This window comes from Nematolebias whitei, chromosome 8 (assembly GCF_014905685.2).
Source record: "Nematolebias whitei isolate Nwh7 chromosome 8, NemWhi1, whole genome shotgun sequence".
In the NCBI taxonomy this organism is placed as follows: domain Eukaryota; kingdom Metazoa; phylum Chordata; class Actinopteri; order Cyprinodontiformes; family Rivulidae; genus Nematolebias; species Nematolebias whitei.
In genome coordinates this window covers 30,433,034-30,445,963 of record NC_056505.1, presented here as the reverse complement: position 1 = coordinate 30,445,963, position 12,930 = coordinate 30,433,034, and positions in this window count along the sequence as shown.

Genomic DNA, 12,930 nt, shown 5'->3' with positions numbered 1-12,930 from the left:
TGTTTGACTCTTCTTCCAGACCAAATTTTAGCTTGACATCTATAACATTGACAGCATTTTAGTCATTTTTGTGTTTTTAAAGCTTGCTTGGCCATAACATCCACCTTGAATGGGGTTTTGAATTTGAATGAGCTGTAGATATACATCCACTGCTTTCTTTTTGAGAGATTCATAAAAAAACTACCCAGTGGCTCATGAGGTATTTTACTAAAACAAGAGATAAATGAACACATGCAGGCAAAATCTTTAACATTAAAAAAATCTATAAGAATGTAACAGATTAAGCTGGAGCTTAAGCAAATTCTTTGAGGGTAGAGTCCTCAGCAATAACTGCACACATGTCACAGAAATGTGCACGGAACCACAGAAACTGGTCTTTAATGCCAACTGAAGAATAAAAATTACAACTCACGTTTGGCTGAGGTGTCCATCTGAGCACATAAAGAGCCCTGATCAACTCCTGGAACAATCAATTATGGATGCAGTCAGATTCCCGAGTTGACTGCTCTGCTCTAACCTGCAGCGATGTCAGCAGCCAGTCAGTCAGTCAAACAGTCGGCGTGATGACGGCTGAAACAACACATCTACTCTGGTTACATTTGAGCTGCAGGAACTTGTTGGGAGTAACATCCACATGAAGTGAATGTAAACGTGCATTAAAGGAGACAGAGTGCGGTGGTCCTAAACATGTATGAGTACAAATGTGTCTGCAAACAGAATTACAATCTAAATACTTATTTAGCAGAAAGACACATTATATCAAACATTGCCACTAAATGAAAATCCCCCCAGGGCACATTAGAGGCAAAAGCTTGTTTTGAGGCACAGAATAGCCCAGTTTTAAGAGCCAGTGATGTGAACGTTGACAATGATAATACACTTTCACTCTGCTGTTAAAGTGTCCTGAAGCCATCTTCCCAGAGATTTGCCAGTGAAGACGATGTTATGTAACAGCGGTCGTAGATGAACCCTGCTGTTCCTATCACTAATGCCTCACACTGTGGCCGGGTCACGTGCTTTATCCAGGCCACATCCAGGCGCCAGCAGCAGCAGAGTTCCAGCTGTTACTACAGCCTAGCTCCAGTCACTCAGGACCACACTGAGCCGTACCCTTCTCACACGGCTAACCCTCCACTGGGCGGCCGTGTTCAGCTCCATGTGTCTCCATCTCTTCATACACCCAATGAGGTTTAAATTAACTACAAAACTGCACACACCACACTCTGCAGCTTTATTTCTGTTTTTTTCAGCTGCAAACCTATTATTATTATTATTATTATTATTATTATTATTATTATTATTATTATTATTATTATTATTAATAAACCAATTGAAAAAATCTATGTTGTAAAAATTAATTTGCTCCCACTATGTTCAATTTTTTTTAATTTTGTCTCCAATGCCTGTTTGGGTTTTGCAAAATGTTTCTTGGTTCTGCAGAAGGGAACAAGCAGTGTCACTGTTGTGATCGCTGGTGCCAAGAGAGGAAGCAATAATGTAATTGCCAGCGTGCATGTGTGTGTTTACTGTTAGTAAAATATTTCATGAACCGTTGGGCAGATTTGAAATAAACCCTCAGAAAGTTGGCTGTACATCTACAACTGAGTCACTTTTAGTCAGTCCAATTCAAGATGGACGCAGCAACTTATCCAACTTACAAACACAAAAAATGGCTATCATACATTTGATACTTATGCTGAAGTAATATTAGTTGTGGTAGTAGCTGAGAGACATCCCAAACACATACTTAAAGGGCTCACTGACTTTGCAAGGTCTTTAAAAATGTTCCATTAAATTTAACCATCAACCCCATATAATTGTTAACAAAACATCTCATGAACCTACAGATGGATTTTAGTAAACCTTTCAGAATACAATCAATGGGTGTATGTTTACACATAGGCGTCGCAACTATTATATGTGATGGGGACGTGTCCCCTCCACATAAAAAAAACATTCATTTGGACCCCCCACTTTTACTATAAAACATTAGTTCTGTCGGCGCTGTTTCTCTTTCTTTGTGAACAAATCCATTCCACTTGAATAATAGGAGACTACTCAAACCACTAAAAATCCACTCCAGGTTTTCCTAGTTACCTCCAACTCTCCACCAACCTGCACTGTTTTTCCTCTGCGTCTCCTGCCTCTGCAGAAAACGCGCACAGGTGGAGGAGGTGGAGGTACCTCTGTGTTGATCGCTCGCCAGTTTAGCAAGCTTAGTGCGGGTAGTTGTTGACCGGGGGATTGATCATAAACATATAGGAAGATGTTTGAGAGAAGTGCAGTGCTACGTTTATAGCATCTTAGCTTAGCAGTAAGTGTGACGCTGTCAGACGCTGCAGGTGTAAGAGACGCTGTGTGTTCAGGTGCATTAAAGTTGAAATGTCTTTAAAACCCCACACCTTACTGTCCTCAAACTTCATGAGAAACATCCTTTAGATGAGTAGTGTTGAACACAAGTAAAAAAGTCCAGTGGTGATGTTTTTTATTTCTCTAGAAACATAATTAGTGCCGATCTGAATTGTATTAAAATTCAAATGTTTTTAAAACAGCTGAATTTACACAAACTTGGTGAGAATCATGCTTTAAGTGGAATTAAAGTAAGGACATCTAGATGAAATGTTGCTTTTTTGTAAATTAGTGTACAATTTTTTGCACACTGGTGTACGTGCACACGCGTGTACACACATGTGTGCGTGCACACACATGCATGCGTGCACACACACACACACAATAGGTTCCCTACCACATTACAGATACTTCTGACACCCATGGGTGGCCCTCTTCCTGCATCTAGAGGTGTAGATGTCTGTGATGGTGGGGAGACTGACTCCAACATCTTCTGTGCAGCCTTCACCACTCTCTGCAAAGCTTTTCTTTCTGCAGCTGTGCAGCCTCCATGCCACACGTTGCTGCTGGAGCACAGGATGCTCTCCACTTCACACCTGTAGAAGGAAGTGAGGACTGAGCTTCCCAGACCAGCTCGTCTCAGCCGCCTGAGGAAGTAGAGTCTCTGATGAGCTTTCTTGATCATGCTGGTGGTGTTGTTGCTCCAGCTGAGGTTGTCATTCAGGTGCACACCCAAGTACTTGTAGCTGGAGACCACTTCCACCACAACAGTTTGAGTCAACACTGGCTGATAGCAAAATATTTTATGTACCACTGGATAGATTCGTTTTTTAACTCTAAAACTAATTGCTGCCAGTACAGCTACAACTCATTAATAAAGACCATCAAGCCAATTCAGGATGGTTGCCACAGCTAACTGACATTAGCCAACACAAAAAAATGACTAAGTTAATTCTCAACATATCGAGCTAAATTTTGTGTGGTAAAAGCTAACTGTATTCCCCATGATACTGAGCATTAAAAAACATCATCACAATAGATAGCACTTCAGGTCATTTCCATGGTTTGATAAAACAGCTATAACTCCCTTCTCCCGGTGTGTGACTTCACGAGCGCTGCAGTATGGCAGCACTGACTAGAGCTCCATTTTGACAATCTTTTTTTGCTCCTGTTGTTCTTGTTTTAACTTTTTTGTTCTCACACTGCACACCCGTCCTGCGGGTATGACTGCAACACACTTTTGAAGTTTTCTGTGTTACTGCCTTGCCATCATGATTCAGTTCCTGGCCCAATTCCAGCCTCGGGCTTAGTCTCTGGCCTGTCATGTTAGCCATCTCCATGATCCTCCACCTGCCTGCATGGACCAAACTCTACAGACCTGTTCAGCTCCACAGGGAAAGCCTTGGATTTTCTCTGTCTGCTGGACCCGGTTCTGGAGAGCAGTCTGGGAGGCTGCGGTCATTATTACCATCAAGCTGCTAGCGGGACATGCTAACTAGACCCGCTAATGCTGCTAACAAGATCCTCCAGCTGCCTGCACGGACCAAACTTTATGGACCCGTTTGGCTCCACGGGGAAATCTTGGATGTTCTCTGTCTGTCAGACCTGGTTCTGGAGGGCAGTCTGGGAGGCTGCAGTCGTTATTACCATCAAGCTACTAGTGGGACATGCTAACTAGACCTGCTAATGCTGCTAACAAGACCACATGGCTAACAGAACAGAACCATGTTGCTGAAAGAACCTCACTGCTAACTGAACCACATTGCATACGTATTTCTTTTTCCCCTTTGGCGCCTTGTGTTTTTGTATTTTTGCTGCATGCGTTGGTATTTCTTGTTGTTTCTTTTTGGAGAGTCCAGACGGTTCTTCTCGTCCTCAGCATTTCATTGCATTGTTGACATTGTGTTAATTTTTGCATATAAATAAACCAAACCTGAACCTGAACTCCCTTCCTAACATAAGGCAATCTTAGTTTGAAACTCTGGCTTGAAAGGTAGCGGCTGATATGCATTTTTTACAGAAACTGTCCTCAAATGAGCAGTGACAAGTGTCCCGATGTAAAGCTGCTTTAACAAAATGTATAAGATTATACTAAATGTGAACTTACTGTGCTGATAAAACAGCTCATCTCATTATTTTGAGGGTGTAATGAACAACTTCAGGTTCAAAGATGACCATTATTGTACTTTATGTAAGTTGTTTTTACATAAAGGACTGATGAAGACCTCTAACACCCGGTGAAGTAAATGATGTACAACTGTACTCAGTCTCTGTGGATATGCCCTCCATCCTACGCCCCATGCAGCTAACCCATCCTCTCTCCCTGTCACCATCAACGCCAACGCCAGCAGACCATTTTCTCTCTTGCATTCTACTTCACCGGAGAGACGACAAATTTGGGCTTGAAAAACGAACACTTGTCTCCTGTGCATAGTGAAGATAAAAGTTGCGTGCCGGCAGCTCAGGGATAACCAGTGAAATGATGAATGGCCATGCCTGCTTGTCAAGGTGGGCAGGATGGGCTACAGTATGAATGAGAGTAGCGCCCGAGTACTCCCTCACATCAAAAGGTGTGAGACGAGACTGACAGGCCTAATTATGGAAGCTGTTAAAGTGATTGACCTTGGGAGGCAGCGAAAACTGACTCATGCTTGAGCAAACATGCACATACAAATACTATGCTCTCACTAACAGAACCACAGTTCAGCTTTTATTATTATATACTGCTCTTATTTAGTCATGTGACTGCCGCCTATAGGATCTTGTACGACTGCAAAGTGAAGCAATTGGCAAAACGTGCAGTAGTATTGATGACAGTCTGTTGGTGTTGATTAATATCCTCCAAAACAGTTTAAGAAAACCTGCTCAATCAAATCGATTGGTATTCACTTAGTCTTTTCTAAAACATCTGCATCTTCAGTTCTTTGACTTATGTTTCGCCTTGAAAGGATGTTCTCTTCATAGCACTGAAGCATTTCCACTGCATATATAATGTGTAAAAACATAATTTATGGGACAACAGAGCCACGATCAAACCCCTCCACTCTGATGTTAGACAGCCATTCTCTTTAAGTCTTCCATACACATGGTGTCACATGTTTGCTCTCAGGACATGACTGAAACCGTTTGAATGAACCTTTTTAATGCATGCAAACAACGTCTAGTGTCCTCTCGCTCTTCTGTGGACTGTCAAGCCTGCACTCCTGTGCACAACATCTCAAAACAGGCTCGTCCATCTCCCAAGAAATGCATGTGTGAGTGTGCAGGAGGCACCAGGGTGCATTTCAATCACTTCTGCCAAGAAGAAATGCTCTGATTATCCTTTTCCTCTCACCAGCAGCAGCTCAGGGAGCATGCAGCAGAGTCAGTACAACAGTCCTCGGTAAAACACACACACAGCCTGACAACAGACAGTAGATGGCACATTACCTTTGGAGAGAGCGTCGATGAAATGTCAGGTGATTCCTACTGTACAGGAAGGACAGAAAAGCAGCCAGCAGCAGAACCAGGACAATGGCTATGGCAGCAATGTTGCATAAAATGGTTCATCAGTGCTCGGCAGAAAGAGGCACAGCCAGGCAGCTCAAGGAGAGAGAGAGGGAGAGACGGCCAGAGAGCATCGCTCAGCTCAGCTACCCAGGCTGTGCAGCAGAGCACACACACCAACACGCCCCCTTCCTTTCTCCCTCACTTTCTCTCTCTCACACTCACACACACACACATACATACACACACACTTAGTCACACAGACTCAAGCATGCAGGGATGCAGAGGCAGTGCAGTGCGCAGCAGCACTGAGCAACTCTCCTCCTCTCCAGGATGCCTTTGGTCTTCTTAGATCAGAAGTGGGCATTCTCTGTCTTCTTCCCAGCAGTCACAGAAGATCCAGTCATTGAATGCTTCCAGGAACTTTTCCCAACGCTCTGCCTGCTCACCTGACCGCCACTGATGAGCATCCATGATTGAATCTGGCAAGGTCACACGAGGTCCTCTGGCAGCCCCCCTGGTCTGTGCTCCCAGTTCTGTTGCAGTGGCTCGCAGCTCCTCTTTTCTGCAAGCTGACACAGAAGCCTTGCCTCGTCATGGGTCATTATGCCACACGGGCTCCCTGGAGGCTGGGCTTGTCAAACCCTCACTCACTGCACAGTGGGCCAGACCAATCAGCTATCACAAACAGCAGTAACATCATTACCATCCAATCTCAGATCAGGAAAGTACAGAAGGGTATTAAAGAGGATTATTTGGGTCATCCCAGTGTTTTTTTTTTTTACCATGAAGAAATGAAGGAGTACAGAGTGTACAGTTTGGCTGCCCTCTGTGGCTGCCAGTGGTGCTGCACGCTGCTCTGAGACGCTCCTGCTTTCTTGATTGTTGACGCCCAGCAACCAAAGCAGCTCGTTACCTCTGCTCCAGTGGGACACTGTGCAATCCCAGCTGAGAGCTTATATCGCACCACATCTGTTAAAGACTCACAGAACATACCACATATGATTGATGTGAAATGATCCCACCCATGTCATCTACCTGCTGTGAAAACACTAAATGGGAAGGAGCAGAAGGGACAACTGAATTTTTCATGCTAACAAGAAAAGGACCATTACTTAAAAAAAATAAAGCTGTGCCGTATATGACATGCAGAAGCTAGTGAAGGTGCATGTCCTTAGGTTCATTGTAGGCATTAAACGCGGCTGCTGTAGCTGCCCGGGTACCTTAGTGTATTCAAAGGAGCCAAACCTGTGCAGACAGCTGTCAACAGATGTCAGAGGGCAGGACAGGAGCTCCAGGCCGGCCTCAGCCATTCTGAATCAGACACATGTGGAGGTGTAAACAACTGCTTTGACATTGCCTTTAGTGAAATGTTCTGCACGTGAACTACAAAACCAAGTGTGTTGCAACAAAAATACCACAGACATCTGAGCTTGTTTAAAAAAAAAAAAAGAAATTAATACATGTGTAGATGGGCATTAATTTACATTTTGACATGGTGCCTAATTTGTATGTCAGAAAAGCAGAGGTGCAGCCGGTCAGATTGTGACGTTTCCTTCATCCTTCTCATCAAAGAAGAGCATGAATGCTGGTTTTAATTGCTACAGACTAGCAGCACTGACTTTAGTCATGGAGAAGCTCTTTGTACAGCAGCTCCTGCTGTTTGAGCCAAATGACTATAAAAGCAGAGACCCAGCTCAGCACTTCTTATCATTTTAGGGACTTTCAGAAGAACCATTCATTATTCAAATACAAATCGGATAATTAAATGTCTTTCTCCTTAGATCCTGGATTATTCTCAAGAGGCTGTCAAACAATGGCGGTATTTGAGAACAAACTCCTTCTAATGTGTTTGCAGACGTCCAAACGATTTATGCATTTCATTCACTTGTACCAACAAATATCCCTTAAAGCAGAATCCTGCACCCACAAGGCTCATTTATTCAAGATTGCAGCTAAACCTGAGCAAACTGTATTTATTACAACATCATTCAAGTCAAACTGTACATTCTTCCTACATTTATGTGCTTTTCAACATGAATCCAAATCAAGGAAACACGGTGCAGTAAATGACTGCTTGCAGGAGCCATCACAGTTTTCCTTCCACTACTAACAATAGCTAGTAAACTCCTATTTGCATATCTCACTGACATAATTATTAAAGCATTATTTTTAAATCATGCACATAAATGAGCCATGTGAGAACTCTGACCTCATTATTTCTTTTCTCATTGTCTAACTTGGAAGGTTGGGTTTTCTGCACAAGCAGAATCCTGATTTTTTAAATAATTTTGTACTCTAATGGTTGTTTTATCATTTTGCACATATTTCCCCCCTGTGGAGAATAAAACTCATTTAAGTTTTGCTGAACCTTGAAGGCTGTGGTTTATTATCCATTTGGATTGACCTATTTTTGGGTTTGTTCAACAATAAAATCAACATTGACTAAAACAGTATTGTGCGTACAGTTGAATTGCTGCACTGCTGGTACGTGAGCAGCAACTTCAAATTAGTTTTGTTGTCCCAGCTGGACATTTACATCTGAGTCTATTGTTCAGATGTCAGTACTTCTAGTCGCTAATGACAGTCTTTTCTATTTAGTAAAGCCTCAGTGCTTCTTCCCATGAAAGTGTGTTTGGCTCATCTTTGTGTGCATTCTCTAAGGGATAGTTCAGTCATTTTGAAGTGAGGTTCTGCAGGAAAATTGTGAACAATTAATATGTTACTTGTAGATAACTCCACAAACCTTGCTGTCATCTTAAAAAATCTCAGATCTAAAAAATGGACGATAGTTCAGATAAACCTTGTTTCTCCACTGTTTATATTACTATTAATTTTACATTGCATGGTTATTTGTATGAAATTATTTGGTTATTTGCAAACTGCATCAGTAGCACTTTAGGAGCAGCCTTGACCTCTTCCACAGGAGTGTCACAATAGTTCTGCCTAAAAAAAAAAAAATACCAAAGTGATATTGGTCAGAAGGATTATAAAATAACCTTACAGCTAAACTGAAACAGTGTTTTTAAGATATGAGACGTTTTATGATGGCAGCAATCCACTTTGGTCCTAGCTGGGTTTTGTAGACCAATGGCTGGTCAAAAGATTAGAAAATTTAAAGACGTCCACTAAGGTCCCACTCTGAGCATTTGACAAGTGAAGAATAGGCAGCCTTCACAGCAAATATTGCTCTTTTAAAATTAAAACTAAAACTAAAAATATCATACGTTTGGATAATTTTTGTTCCTAGGTGTGAGTGAAAGTCCAAGTGGTTGTTTGTCTTGTTTGTCTCTATGTGTCCCTGTGATGGACGGGAGACCTGTCCAGGATGTCCCCCGCCTCTCACACTGACTGCTGGATATGGGCACCAGGGATCCAGAAAGGAAGAAGAGGGTAAAGATAAAGGATGGATGGTTATTCTGCCACAAATAATATGAGCTTCCTGCAGGAAGTGCCCCAGTACTGCACAGGAAATGCTAACGTTAGCTTCTGCTGAAGCTATTTGAGCTTGCAAGTAAATTATCATGCATTGTGAGCTTGATGGTAAAGATTTAAAAAATGTTTTTTGCATTCTAGCTATGATTTGGTTTTAAACAGCAGCTGTTTCATGATGATGGCAGCATTCAACTCAGCTGCTTTTGGACTTGCTGTCCTCATCAGTTCTGTCAACTCTAAACTCGTATATACCAAACTGAGGCAATCTACAATCATTTTTAATTCAGCCTTTATTTATACAGGTTAGTCTCATTGAGCCACGAGGACTCATTTACAAGAGAGACCTGTTTTAAACAAAGAACACAGATGAGGTACAAACAGCAATAAACTGTCATATAAAAAGCATATAAAATGAAAAAGTAAATAGAAGAACATGATACCATATAACATACAATATTACATATAATATATTAACATATAACATATAATAATTGATCATATTGTTTCAGCAAAACTCCACTTCAAAATAATTGAGATTATGTCTATAATTTCCCATCATAGCTAATATTTTATCCCACTATAATCTGTTAATATTAAAAACTCAATAATCAGTAAATAAGTACATTTTCTGAGTATTCAGAGACATATTTTTATTCATGGCTTTAATATTTGCTACAATCTTGTTGAAAGATATGTTAGTGTTGCTTTGTTTTATTTATTTTTCAATGTTTACTGTAGAGTGACACATCAAGTAACCTGTTGCAACACAAAAAGTAAGAATAAAGTGAACGCTTAAAAAAATCCCTGTGATTCTACTTTCATTGGGGATATGTGCTGCTGATTATACCTGCTGCTGCTCTCATGCTGCTGATTATTTCATGCTGCTGTATCCATTCATACTCCTCTACTCACACAGACTTATGTTCGTGCTGCTGTTGTTTGGTGTGTTGTTTTTGTACTATCAGTGACTCGCGTATACGATCATTTACAGTTTCTTTTTACACTTTATATTTTTACTATTGTTGGATTTTACTGGGACCTTGAGTACACAATTTTGTTCCATCTCAAGTATGTGATGCAAATGATACTAAAACCTACTTGAACTTGAACTTCTTTCGATCACGATAGTGACGATAAAGGACCTTGGCTAAGAGTTGCAAGTTAGGTCAGATTATGACTCCAGGCATCAGCTGGTGCTAATCCTGCCTCTTCCCACACACAGTTAAATGAGTTCCCTGAAAGCTTAACAAACAGCGCACTATGCTCACCTTATCTGTGCCTCTCATCCGATTGCTCTTCTTTGCCGTAACTAACCTTTGCTGCTGGTTTAGCACCACTTCCTCGTGAGGTCTCGGGAGTTTCTCCACTTTGCAAGTCTTCTGACCGCTCATTGTTCTCTGGCACATGAAAACAGATAAGCCGTGCATCACTGATGTTTTTGCATACTTCATGTTGGAGATGAATAAAAGACACACCATGGCAAAACAGTTTGCATGTTTCTACCAATGCTCATTATGGCTAGCAGTGCTGGATGATGTCATAAATCCAGCGTGCTCAGATTATAAATGTCTGTATTCAGCAGAGTTGCATAATAAATGATGCTGGATTACTGTCAGTACATGGAGACACACATGATGCCACAGCTGTCACAAGAAATACATAAACCATAAAGATACTCTTAAATGGTTTTGTATGTAAAAAACATAGGTTAATGTTATTTACTTTAAAAACATCTCTTTTTAATATGTGGATTATTGTGCATATATTGCACGCTAACAGAAAAAGTAACAGCTTTGAATGGTGTAACTAGAGCTCTCATAAAAAAACAACTACACTTTACCACATCCATATGTTTTATTTGTACTTATAATTGTGCTGTTTTCAGATAAAACTCTTCCTTTGTTGTTGGATCAGCTCTTTAAACGGAAGCTTCTATTGATCTTGTGAGTGTAATTTCCAGTTGCTGAAGGGCATAATGTGACTACAGACTCATGACGTCCTACAGTGGTCCAGTCATCCAAAACAGTTTCCACTGTGTCATCTATGACAGTGCAAGGCAAGGCCTTTGCAAAACACACTATTAGCTATAAGGGGATTTTTTTTATCTGCTGTCAGCTCCAATTCCAGTGAAGCCAAGCACTCTATGATGTCATTTAGTTCATTATAATATCAGTAGTAATATCATTTAACATACACAACACATTTTTACTGTGTTCTTGCAAGTTATTTAAATTTACTTCCTGTTTAAATATTATATTTAGTGCCTGTACTTACTGTGCTCACAGTAAATAATGCATTTACATTGTACTTTTTATTTTTTCAAGTAATGTAAAAAGATTAAAGGAAAACTTTTATGTTCAAGTACCCTATTTGGATGTGGTCTCTGATTAATTAATCAAGTCAGATCCACGGTGAGAGGGAACCAAATGCTGGACAGTTTAAGAGAACATTACAAACAAGCAGCTTCATGAATAAAACCAAACTAAATGGCACCAACAGAACAAGAACAGTAGCTTTTAACACATGCAGGACTTCTATAAAAACAACAACTATCGAGCAACAAGTAAAAGAAAACCAAGAGGTGAAGAAATGATGAAAAGCAGAAATGAAGGAAATGAAAAGCCGGGGTGCTAATTGGCAACAATGTCCAGGTGTGAAGGGAAAGAAAGAAGATAAATAGGCCCTTCAATAAAATACAGAGAGGCTGGATAATATAACACAATACATTACAATACAATACAATATAAAATATTATAATATAATACAATATACAATACAATACAATGCAATACAATACAATATAGTACAATATAAAACAATATACAACAGGACCAACTCAAACCCAATATCAACCCAAAGACAAATTCAGTAATAAAACTAGCAACAGTGTCTGTCCAACACTAGCTAACTGTTCAGATGCTAACTCTTATGTCCTCCACATGTCATCGGAATCATTACAGGTATTAATTTGGCTGTACTTGTAGTTGATCTGGCAAACATATTCCATTTACCTGTTCAGTACCAAATAATTTAAATTAATCTTATTATTATGCCTGCAGATAATTATTTTACTAAAAGAAATGTGAAAAGACAATCAACAAAGTTATTTAACAAAAATATAAATGTGACTTTTTAAATACTGGTACATTGCAGTATTTTTCTATGTGTGTTTTAATTCTGACTAGACATGATTATGTAGTAAAAAAAAATGATCCTCACAATTCTGGCATTTTAAAGTGTGTGAAAATATTAAAGAATAAAAACAGTCAAAGGGAAAGACATAATGAAAAATCTGAATATGATCCATTACACTCATTTTTTCATTTTCCATTTACCCTTTAGTCATCCAGGTAGACTCATTGAGCCTTGAGAACTCATTTTCAAGAAAGACCTGTTTAGGCCTGTTTAGGGAGAAGATGGGGGGGTTGGGCCTTGCTCATGGGCCCACAGTGGGGCGAATGAGGATGGGGGCAAGTGTGGGTACTTCACCTACCCCACCCACGATTTTGATGTCCGGGCCGGGGCGTGAACCAGCGATCTTCGGATCACAGGCCCACATCTCTAACCTCTGCGCCACCACTCCCTCTACTCACTGTAGAAACAGCATCCATGCACATACATACATACATACATACATACATACATACATACATACATACA